Source organism: Melanotaenia boesemani, chromosome 16, assembly GCF_017639745.1.
Source record: "Melanotaenia boesemani isolate fMelBoe1 chromosome 16, fMelBoe1.pri, whole genome shotgun sequence".
NCBI classification, from domain to species: domain Eukaryota; kingdom Metazoa; phylum Chordata; class Actinopteri; order Atheriniformes; family Melanotaeniidae; genus Melanotaenia; species Melanotaenia boesemani.
The window spans coordinates 25,903,401-25,916,544 of record NC_055697.1 but is presented as its reverse complement, the minus strand read 5'-3'; positions in this window follow the sequence as shown (position 1 = coordinate 25,916,544).

Here is a 13,144-nt window from a genome sequence, read left to right as displayed (position 1 = left end):
CTGCGCAGGTGAAAGTGTTTAGTGCTGGGTAACGCAACTTCTCTTGGCCTTTTGCCTCTCCAGCTGTTCATGATTACAGTTTCTGTCTTTCTCCCCCTCACTTTGATTGCTTCCCTATGCATGTGTAGATTAGTCCAGGAAAAGGACAAGTTATATGGTATAAAGTCCAGTGGGTTCTATTAATCCCTTTGCTCTAAAACCCTCCCTGTCTCCATTGTTGTGTTTTTGTAGTTGCTAATCAGAATATATAATATATGTCACCATATTTAATTATAAGCCTTCATGATGGTAGTTTGTTATTGAAAGGTCATATTTGCTTCATTGTTACGATAAAAGTGAAAGTAAAATGTTAATATTAGGAAACAAACCACTAAACAATACAACCCAGCCTTTTTAGTTTATGTCTATCATCTATCACAGTTCATATTAGTTTATCTTCCTCCTGTAGCTTGAATTTACAGTGCACATATAATTGTGTGTATAACACATTGTGGAAGTCTAAGGAGGCAGTGGTTCCATCAAAATCCAGCCTGTAGTTTTCTGATGGATAATTAACCATCATTTTACTCAGGGCACTGGGCTGCACTGATGGAGGATAAGCTAGTCTTTGACGGGGTAAGGCAAGCGTGGCGGCTCCTAATCAAGGGGCCTGCAAGTGGGGCGGAAAACACCTGCTCTGGGTACAGGTGTACACCCCAGCACATGGTTGCACTCTTTTGCTCCAGCTTTCCCATTCCCCTTCTCCTTTTACACGATTGCTGTCTCACATTCCTGCACTCTGGTTGACTTCTTTTTGCACAGCTTTCTGCTGTTGGTTAAAGTCAAAAGAAATTTGCTTTCCTAAAACAGCTGCAGAGAAACATGGTATGGATTTGTGGAGCTGCAGCATTTTATAGTTGTTTTCATTTAAAAATGGGCTGAATCTCATTAGTGTAGAATTTATCAAATGTCTCAATAAATATTTTCTGCAAGCTGTGCAGTCTCATTAAACAGTACATTTATGAAGTCAATAGGGTTACATATGCATTACAATGAGAAGGTATTCTATACATTTCTGTGGTGTTTTGCCTCCATGATTGAAAACAAAGAGTTATTGTGTCTTCCTTTTTTTAAAGCTGTAATGGAAACGTGGGAGTTTACTGTGGAAGAAAAATCAAGCAAGTAAAGAAAACTTGGACTTAATAAGAAGCATAAAGCACATCTATAAACTTTTCAAAGTTAACCTGTCTAAATGTTCCAAACCTCTCTTTGAACCACAGTAAAGACTATCTAATAATTTCCACTGTTAAACTTTTTAAAATAACTTTTAAAGCAAAGAAAAGTCAAATTTATTTAAAATAGAGATATAAACCTTTAAGGTAAAACATAATATAATCCAGAACGGGTAATCACTGAAAGACACAGATTAAAATAAAATGCTAAGCTAATTTAGTGATGTCAAACGTTCTTGTTATCTATAAAAGGTGCATTTTGACTGTCAACACCCAGAACTAAACTGTTGTTGGCTTTTTAATTGAGCTAAAGAATATTTAAGATACAGAATCAATTGAATAAGTTGAGCAAGGTGAAGTGTGTTGCTCCTTCCTGAAAGTTCTTGGCCAGGACAACAGTGATGGTGGTGACAATTCACATAGCAGCTAAACCAGTACGTGTGCTTGAGTTGCACTGTTGTAATATCTGTTGATACTACACTTTACTTTAGTTTGAGTCTTTTTATTTGTACCTTAAAAAATGTCTCTAGTGAAACAATCAAAGAATAATGTTTAATTGCTGTAATTTATTTGACATTTTCTCACTGAACACAATAAACTACCACAGATAGCAGTGTGCTGTTGAATGAAGCAGGCTTGAATGTCTGAGTTTATGAACAGTAGTATTTGTTATTGTGCTGCAACTTACAGTTAACTTTTACGAGGCACTTTTCATATCAAACCTGAGATGAGTGAGGAGAAAGGGTGGAATTAAAACAACTGGGAATACTCTGTTTAAAGTATTACTTTAGATATACTCTGTTTTTGTTGATGGTTCCTACAGGGGGAAGTCAATAATTCGACCATCCTGATAAAACCTGGTTCTTGGCATTTTTTCTACCTGTGAATAAACTACACCATATACTATATTTATAGATATACATACACACAAACCCACCCACACACACACATGGCAGATACAAGCAAGTGTAAAAGATGTAGTCTAACTATAGAGGCTGCGACAAATTTTGCTTTCAGTGTTGCTGTTATTAAAATTATACTTCATAGACTTAATAAAAAAAAGGAAGTTGTGCATTGTATATTTAAATTTTACCAACACATCTGCTTCCTTTTGGGCCATGATGGTGCTTAAAAATTAACTACAGTGTTTGGATGCTGAAATTAGTGATGTTAGTGATTCTGTCATAGTCCTGATGATAAGATAAGTCTTCTTTAGTAATCTTAGCGAAGGTGTATGCTTGCACGTCTTCACCATGTTCTCCATCCTGAATTTCCTTCCTCTCTTCTTTTGTCTTCATTGGAAACAGCCTGCATCTTGCTTTTCACTGAAGGAAGCAGTGCATGGATAATATGGTTACGCCGTTACTGATGCATAAAGCTGCGTGTCTGGTTCTTGTCAAGACCTTGCCACCAAAGTCAATTTGCCCGTGCCCTGGCAGAATGTAATATTTCTTTAATCAGATCAACACGGAAATTACGTCGGTAGACTGTATTGATACGAGAGGAAATAATTAAACTCAGGGCTCCAGGAATAATTTCACCCTCTGAGCATTACTGTAAACCCCATAAAAAAACAAATCCACCCCCTCCTCCCTCCTTTGCAGGATGAGATAAAGAGGAAACCAGGAACGCAGATAGACGGATGAGATTTCATTGACTCAGCCTCTGTTTTCCCTCCAGCCATTCAGCAAGTTCCTCTCACACAATCGTCAACTTTTTCATCACCATCAGCCAAATAGATGTTAAATCTTCATGAGGTGCAATTTGAGGCAATACAAAATGAAAACACACACTTCTCTAAAACAAGTGTATAAATTCATTATTTTTATTTCTGCGTCAGAAGACAGAAGTCTAATGGAGAAGTTATAGTTGTAAGATGAATCTAAAAGCTTGTTGCTCTGTGGTGCTTCTGGATTTGCTGCTCCTTGTGTCACACCCTGTGGAAGGTTGTTAACTGTGACGTTCAAATGAACCAAACCAGATCTCTCTAATGGCTTATATTGGATCATGCTGGGAGTGAAGATTGGCCCCACCTGGGTTAAGACAACAGCATCCCTCACCCATCATGCCATCCTTCCAGGAGGGCGTGACTCTGAGGATACAAAACCCTCTTCATGCATTTACCAAGGTCATCAAAACAAACAAACAAACAAAAAAAAAAACAAAAAAAAAAGTGAGAAATTGCAACAATTTACATTAAACAGATTGTGTTTTTGTATGATGCTGCAGCTCGTAAAATAGAAGCCTCATGTGAATTATTGAGCTCGGTGATGGGTAAATAATATGAAGCATGATAACATCTTGCTCATTTCTCCTGGTGGTGGTATGCACATCGTAGTTGTACCCTTAAATAACTGAACGTTTATTTTACTTGGTCACTTGGCAGTTCTCATCTGTCAGATATCAGCCACAGCCATCTTACATCTGAATGGAAAAAAACTAATCACTAATTCTGCAGGTGTTTGTATTGGGACAGAAATATATGGCAGTTAGTAAGAAATCAATGTCCCCTCAGTTTTAATTTATCTGGCATTCATTATTTTCTAAAACATTTGAGACTGGCAAGTATTTACTTGACACTCATAAATAATGACACATGGCTGGTGCTGCCACCAGGTAGGTCAGTGATGAGCAAAACAATGAACTTTAGCCGAACTCATTATACAAGGAACAAACAAAAGATGCTGCAAAATTTGGGAATAAAAAATGTACAAACAACCAAAAATCCAAAACAGGCTATGCTAAACGGAGAGAATCTGGCAGCGACCAAAGAAAATCAGTGAGTAAATATGCAGGTGGAGGCACTGACAACTGAAAACACATGTGGGGTATTCAACTAACCGAGCACAGGTGTGGGGACAAAACAAGAATCGGAATCAAGCTAACAAAGGGACATAAACACAGGACATTTAAAAATACAACAAAAATAAAAAGAAATAAAAATGCTTCAAAACTGTCACAGATGTACAGAAATCTAAATATTTTACATGCCAGGTGTTAGGCTGTGCATCAGACCGGGCTCAATCTGTTTGTGCATGGATGTTTTCAGTCTGAACTCTTGCAGAAATTAGCTTATGGGCTGCTTTGGTAGTTAGATTTCAGCTGGGTCCTTACTGGTTTTGTAAAAAAAAAACAGTAAGGACCAGTGCATTAGACTAAATATTGTGCCCTTGTCTGTTCTAACCCATGAAATATTTTTCCTGGGGAAAATGTCTTGGAAAAGAGAAACCCTTTTTCAAAATGTTCTTTTTTTAGTTTAACTCTGGTGAGAGTCTCAACCCATTTGCATAAAACATGGCATTATCATATATAATTAGGAAAATTCCACCTGCAAAATGTTTGATTAAAAGTTATATTGGGTACCAAAAGATGATTTTAAAAATCCAGTTTTGATGCATTTGCACAAATAAAATATTTATTTGTATTTTGTCTTATTTATTAACTTATTATATGCTTGTAGATACCATTTATTGCTTCTATATCTTCTGGGGCGTAATAGAATCTTTATTGTGCATATAACTGCAGTGTCTGAGGACATCTGATTTTCCCTCATTATTTAAACACCTGTCATATCAAAGCAAAGTTACACAAAAGGCTGAACAGAAAACAATGTTTTAATTAGGCTTCAACAAGTCAATGGTAATGTATCAGAACCATTACACAAACCTAAATGTATAGACCATTAACTTCTCTGCAGACCTGAAGAAAGTTTTAAAATTTGAACCAAAGAGAGCCATTTATTACTTCTAAAGGACCTAAGTCATGTTACTCTTTAAAGAAAGTTTAGAAAACATGATCATTCTCGTCATCATATGTATTCATCTACCATTACTATTAAGTTTTATATTTAGTCAAATTCAAGACGGTGGTATATCTTTGCAGCAGAAGAAAGCATTATTCATTTAGTGTCTCTGCTTAATCTGTTTGGTCTGGGCCTGTTTGTGTCAAGGTGGCTGCCTGCATGAACACTCTGCTGCATTTAATACAACTTGTTAGTAAATGAAGATTAAGTGTTACCAGGAATAAAACACAATACACCTTGATCAGGCTTTCAAATGGATGATTAATTTGCCTTTCTTTTGAATGAGCAATTCTCACTCTCCATAATTATTTAAGTCTCATTTTGGGTTAATTATGGTCATTAGTATCATGTGTTCAAAGTGAGGGTCTAATTTTGAGAGAAGTGGCTGGAAATTAAAGACAAAAAAAAAAAAAAAAGTAGGGGGGGGGGGGGGGGGGGGGGGGGCGGGTGCTCACATGAGAGGCAGTGAAATGAACACATCATTTGGTTTTGAGTAGTGGAAATTGATAGACAACAGCAGGGAAACAGCTGAGGAGGGAGCAATTATTCTAATGATGTGACAAACGCAGATGCAGCAAATTGGATTTGGTTTAGCTAAGGTGCTCCTCATAGTGTTAGTGAGTGCATATCTTAAAGTGTATGAGTGAAGCAAAATTTAAACACATTTTTATTGAAAACAAACAAACAAACAAAAAAAAAAAAAAACAAACATTTGTGTTAAAAGCCTAAGAAGGATTGGTTATCATTATGAGAAAGCACCAAGACACACATTGTTCATTTAAGATATTTTTGTTGTTGTCTGATATGAAAAAAAGTTTTAGAGTCCTTATGCTAATAGAAGATGAAATACAGCAATGAAAGAAAGGTTGCAAAGGACAAGATGATGAAGGCTTGTTTGGCTCTCCTCATTTCTCCTCAGTGGAGCAGCCCAGCGTGAGGAAAAGCTTGTTAAAACCCTAATAGTAGCTATCAAAGGCTATTGATTATCTTTCCCGCCCTGTTTGGGTGACAAAGTGAGCATTAGCTGGTGCCATAGAGAGCTTCTTAAGACATGTTTCCTCAGGGGCTGCCTAGTCTCCTGGGCTGTCCACTTCTGAGATCACATGCACATACACACGTGTGTACATGCTCACACACACACATACAAATTCACATTCACTCGTGTCTTTTTTTTTCAAAGCTAACACACTGCTATCCTTTCACCCTCCTGCCACCAGATAATCCATTTTACAGCCCCGGATCAAACACTGAGCCCTCTGGCTCTGTGCTGCACTGACTACTGTAACGCGCGCGCACACACATACACACTCTAAATCTTCCTCATCCACACAGAGGCAAGTTGTCATAAACCTTGGTTTGGGAAGTTTCTTGCAGTGCAGCACATTCTGTGATGTTTAGTAGGTTATTTTTTTTTTCTCCTTTTTAGCTGTGATGCATAAAGAATGTTCTCTTTATGAAACTCAAAATGAGAATTTGACTAATGCACAGAACAATGAGTACTGTTATAAATCCTGGCCAGTGATGTACAGACCATGCTTCATAGGCAATGATCTACTCCTGCCTATTTGAGTGCTTTTTTCTTGCAGGGGTTTCTGAATTATCAAAGAAATGCGGTCAAAAAAAAGAAAAAAAAAGTGAAAACGAGAACAGGTTAAGTGAGGCAAGTTATACATAAGGCATTATAACAACCAAATTAATGGATGTTTGGTAAAATATTTATGAGATTAACCCCCAGATTTAGGGCAGAGAACAGAAATGTTGAGTTTCTGTGTCTTTTTTCACTTGGCTGATGCATCTAGTTTGTAGACCTGGAAAAGTTGGGCTGCTTTGAAAACACCTCTTGTGCTCTGGTTTGTGTTAGTGGGACTTTAAAATTTTCAAATCAGGCAAAATCTCTTATTTAGAGGATCACAAAGATAAGTTTTCCTATTTAGATGTCAGACTTTCATTTTCTTATTAGGCTACATTTTGTTTACCATTTTGCTCACTCTGACTGGCCGCTTAGACAAGCTCAAAATTAAGAAGAACATGCATCACCCAAGCTGCTCTAGTGTGACACTGCAGCTGTATTTAATGGCTTAGTAAGAGGATATTCAATTTATTCATGATGCAAACCACAGGGCTGATGTGTACGCAGTGTGTGAGAATGTGTGCAAGCACACGGAGAATGTGGAGTGAACCATGAAATGAAAACACCCTACGACCATTTCACTGCATCTCTCAATTAGGACATCATCTATAGAGAGGGAGCATTCATGAGTGGCTTCGTCTTTATTTACAATTATACACCACAGTGCAGACAAATAGAGTGCTAAGGGCCCTCTGCAGAAGATTCCAACGTGCATTGTATACCCCACTGTAATATAATCTGCAACAACTGAGCTAGATACTTGTAATACTTAGTTAATAGTTAATATCAACTGGACATGTCTGGGCAACCTGTATACACAGTACAACTCCCTAGAAAGACTGAGCCTCTAAAGCCATGCCTTATCATACACAGATTCATGATTTATTGCCATTCATTCCAGTCACTGTCTGCTCCATGTTGAACTGGCATTTCCAATATAACCAAGTATGATACTCATATGTTATGTATGTAAATACAGAAAAAATATTTTTAATATCTTTATCATAATTTTACTGATTTAACTTCGGTACACTGTTAAAGTCTTGCTCTTGAATAGTCAATTTTATGATTAAATGTGTGTTTTTTAGTATCAGATAATTTTGAATGAAACCTGACTACTGACTTTTGGATTGTTGTATTTATGTGATTGTAAGGAATTTAATTCTCCTATTATCAATTTACCACTAATCTTGGTCTTAACAAGATGTATAGTAGGACGTTGGAATACCAATGAGGCGCTGGTATTGAATTGACATTATCAGTCGTTATCAGCCCATTCATGTAGTACAGTGGGTCGTTATAATTTGTCCATATCGCTGATCAGCAGCACTGATACAGGAAGACGCCTGATCCTGTCCAGCGGGATTCCAGTCCACTTGCAATAGTTCAGACCTCTTCTGTTCTGGTGGTTAAATACAGGAGATTTTTCATTCTTTTCTTTTACAGTTAGTAACCCTAATTCTGACCTATAGACTGTGTGCTGACCCAAAATCCAGCATTTCAGACCTTTGTTCCAGCTTATTCACTACTTGCAACATTAAATTCAATGCAAAATTCCTTATAGCAGCACCATGCAAGAAATGAGTACCATGATTATAGTTCTCCCGGTTGTCAGAACAAGCTCTAAATATAGAGTTATGAAACAAGAAATCTGTTACATAAATCGAATACCTAATAAAGTCGATTACACTACTTCTAGATATATGTTGATAAAATGTAAATATGATGGTTTATTTGAGATATATAATCTTTCATCAAATAAATTTGGTGTAGGCTGATAGTTCTTCTGGTTTTGAAACTTTAGATCAGGTTGTAAAAACAGATGCTTACTTCACATATTTTACAGCCAAAATGTCAGTTACTTAATAACTAAATGATCTAAGGTGAGAAAAAGTTAATTTTCTGGTTTATTTATGACATTCTAGCCAAAACATTCGGTAATAGATAGCTTTCGCATGACGTCTATAACTGATGTCAGGAGCAGCCAATGGCAAGAGGAAGGGGACGGGAACAACTCCCAGAAGGGCATGGAGCAGGGAGACTTTCATATAAAACCCAATGTAGGATAATGTGTCTTTCTGAGTTATGTATTTCTGTACGTTTAGTATATGCTGTACACTAAAGTTTTTCTTATGTGTGAGTTCACTGTGACACAAAACAAAAGAAAACAAATATATTTTATATTTTATTTAAACAATTCAATGTCCAATACATTCTAATATGGGACATTACTAGCCATAAAATGAGCTTTGCTCACACTCAACTCAATTGTTCATCTATTTACGTGCAACTTTTGCTGAGGTCTTGTGAGCATGTGTTTGGAAAAGCAGGGAAGCAAACTCAAAAGACAGTTTTAAACTTTAAACTGTCCAGGGATCAACAAAAGAACTGACCCTCCATCATCCATCAGAGTGGCCCTGTAAACATCACAGGGTCCAGGTGTTAACGTGCTCCATAAATTTCAGCTAAGAATGTAGCAGTCCATTCAAGCCTCTTTACAAATGCAGGGCCACTCTATTCCTCTGATATTTTATACATGAAGTGAACCATTTACAGTCTGATGAGCAAGTCTGGCTTATTAATGATACGGACGTGCTCTTAGGGTGTCGGGCGCCAAGCAAATACTCATGTAAAATTAAACACTATTTGTTTACATAGCCGTGCAAATCAGACCACTCTGGGGCTTTGTTGCAAACCCTGATCAAGGCTGTAAGTAGTGGATTCAGTCAGTTACTAGACACTTTCAGGAGCTTGTATTTTGTTTTAGGGAATGGCAGTCTTTAAGTGCATTGCAAAATATTAAAAATTTCTAGAAATACAGTACCTATTTGAGTATTTTTAGGCTCACACATCTGTGAAAGGACATCATTCAAACTGAATGATGTCATAAGTGTAGCAAAGTCATGACGGGACTAGAAGGCTGAATTATTTAATGATGGCTCCACTTTTGTGGAATTATTTTAAGTATTATAATTGCAGCAGGGCTTGCCTTGGCCTGCTAAGGGCGGGAGAGTGGGGCCCAGTGGGGAGCGATCAGCATCAGTCAGTGGTATCAGGTTACCACAAGCACACCAAAATACTCCCCTAATGATGGCCAAATTGAAGGAAAAGCATTGGCCGTAGCTGAGACCAAACATTGGACCACATTTCTTTATATGGCAAGGCCAGTATAAAGACAGGAAAACCAAAGCCAGACACCTTCATCGCTGACATTATCACCTCCAGGTTTCCTCCTTATTGTGTTTTCTCCCCAGTAACCAGTTGTGTGAGCATGATGGTATTTGGACTTTGAGGTTAATGTGTTGAAAGGAGACAAAGATGTTTTCATTATCGGTGTAGAGACAGTGCTTCTATTTTCACATCTGATGTGGATCCAGTAAAATGTCAGAACATGACAGCTGGCTTCATTATGTTTCCGTCAGAGAGAAAGTTGACAAGAGATTATTTTGTCATCAAGTGCAAGAAAAAACATTGGTCAGCCAGAGCTTAAGAATCCAACACTGCAGCACCATTTCCAGCTCGTGCTGGTACATGTGAACAAAAAACACGCTCAAGTTAGGCCAAGAATAGATCTCAAATGCCATTGCAGTCCTGGCTTGATTAAGCAAATCTGGCTGTGAAACAAGACAAAAACATCCAGTTTATTTGGTAAGAGGCATTCAGAAGTGGCTGTTTTTAATCCTTGTTAGAGAAAAGAGAAGATCTGGCTATTTAGCAAAGAAGGTTGTTTGTATAGTAATTAATTCCTTTGCTATTAATTCTTTTGGTGAACCCAAACCACTCCATTCTGATTATTTGACTTTATGCATGGGCTAAACTATTCTTTCTCTCACAGCTACCATTTTTTTCTTAAAAAAGCTGAACACAAAAGGATTAAACATAGACTCTTCTACATCCATTAGCACAGCCTACTTGATTGAAGTGCTTATTTCTCAAACTTCTCTGATGAGTTTGTCATCTTGCTAAAAGATAATTATGCAGTCTGGGGAAATTATGCCTACATTGTCTTCTTGAGGAGATAATTGCAGCGCTGAAGCCTATGCATCACATGAGGATCGAACATTATTCCACAAATAACATGCATGAATTTCATGAGCAGTTTATGTATATTTTGTGTACAGCATGTGTTATACGGCGTATATTTCTGTCGCATATTTGCCTAATAACAAACAAAAAACAAAATTATTACATTAATTGAACTGTATTTGAGATGAATAAGCACACATGAAATTTCTTAAAGTAAAAAATGGGAAAATTGACATTTTAAATAATCCTGTTTTACTTTTCTCGCCTCATTATTCTTCATATTTCATTATATAATAAGTGGAGGAAGAATAGACTTGTTAAACAGATAAATAAACTTCTCAACAATGAATAAATTTGTCATGTATGAAATCACACTCTCTTCGCAGGTGTGAAAGCAGGTTGTGATTTAGTTTGATGGACGACTAATCAGGAAATCAATTAGGCCTTGACCCAGAAACTGAAACAAAGGAAGAGAATTATTTTCCTCATTTCTTTCCTCTGGCTCTTGGACTCTCTGGTGTGTTTGATTGGACAAAGAAAATCCTCTGGGTTTAAATAAGATTTTTTTTTTCTTATCAGAATACATTAAAAAGGTTCCTATATTTTATGAAAAAAAATTGGTCTAATTTTCAAATGACCTGTAGCGAGATTAAGACAATTAAACATAAACCCGATGGAATATTTTTTGGGTGTTCAAGGAAGTGTGGTGTTATCTTTCAAATAGCAGTAAAAGTTGTAATAATTCCTACTGATTTGATCAGACATGACTGACTCGACTTTCTTTGAGTCATTAATACACTCTGCAAGAGTGGCCATCTTATTTTGTTTGTTTGACAGCCTAACCATGTTAAAAGAAAGAAAAAATGTGGGGTACTGAAAGGCTTTAAAGTGATCTGACACATACTGATGCTTGGTTTGGAGCCCAGTGCATCAGTTTTGGTGGTTAAAGGTAATCTGACAGCAGGTGAGTCATTAACTTAAAATAAAATTCTGCTGGTGAGCTGGCAGATGTTTTCTGACACATATACACTAAGCCAGATGTAAAAGAGCTTGTTGACGACTGAGAGATCAAATAGCCAGGAAGATTGTGTTTGTATTTTTTTATTATTCATTTATAACATGAAATGTTTTGTCTTTTTCCCCCCCTTATATTTCAGTTTATTTATTTATGCATATTTTTCTCACTTCTTTTCTTTATTGTTTCACTGATTTATTCTTTTTGTGGCAGTTCTATCACTCCATAGCTTATTGCTGCAGAAGGATGACCAACAAGAGCTAAGAGCAGTTTTCTACTGTTTAAAAGGGATGGAAAAGGGTTCCCTATGCATTTGAATTTAAGTTGAAAATGAAAATGTGTTTATTAAAAAGACAGATGTCTTGATAAACAACATTATTCAGTTGTGTAAATATGTGTTATTTTAATTGCTTGGGATCTGTTGTCATTGGTGATAGCACTGTTTTGAAATTGGTCACCTTGGCAACCAAGAAAATAAAGGAGAGATGAAATTTAAACTGGCCTTCTAAAACTGGGTTAAAATGATGAAAGTATGTTTTTCAACTTTAACTGCAATCTTTCCCAAAACGTTGCCGATACTTCCTCAAAATATTGATATGCTATGTTGTTTCTGCAGACACAAAATATTTGACTTATGCTGTTGTGTAAGGCTTTTTATGCTTTTAATAAAAAACATTTTTTGATGTTGTTGGACACAAACAGTAGTTCATACATCTTCTGTTCTGGTGGTTAACAAATTGTGATTTGTTACCAAATTAATCCAACTTGTAAAAATATTGGGTTTTGACCTTAGAACTCGATTCCTCTCTGACTAGCTCCAGCTAATGTCACACCACATTCATCAAACGGTTCATAATAGCTTTAATCCCACAAGTAGTTAATATTCCTTGGTTATCTTCCTGGGCAGACAACAAGACAAACAGGGCAGCCATGTCTCTGCCAGCTACCTCCTGCAGAAGAAGAAAAAACAAAAAGAAAATGCTGGATGGGCTACAGAAATGGAAACACCCCTTACACACACCAGCTCATATCAATCTGACCTCTTGGGGTCAGACATAAAGCCTTGACTTTTCAGCAACATTCACTTAGTGAAAAGAGGGAAGACAGACGTATTATCCATGTACCTTTGTCCATCTTATTCACTTTGTATCGACTGAGTCAAACAGAACAATGTGTCTTTATGTAAGCAGAGTTAAAAAATCTCCCTGAGTTTTTTCTGAAGACTATTAAGAGATGAGAGGATATGAGAGTTAAAATCCAGAGTAAAATAATGTTTCTTTTCAGACCAAAAATAATAAAATTTTATTATAACCAGGACCAAGGTTTTACCAGATCCCAAAACACTAAAGCGTAAAGAAAAAAGACTGGCATTAGTCTACCATCACAATCTGATGACCTGGATTACTGGGATTGTAAATTGCTGATTATTTTAGCTGTTGTTACCTTTTCTGACTTGCACT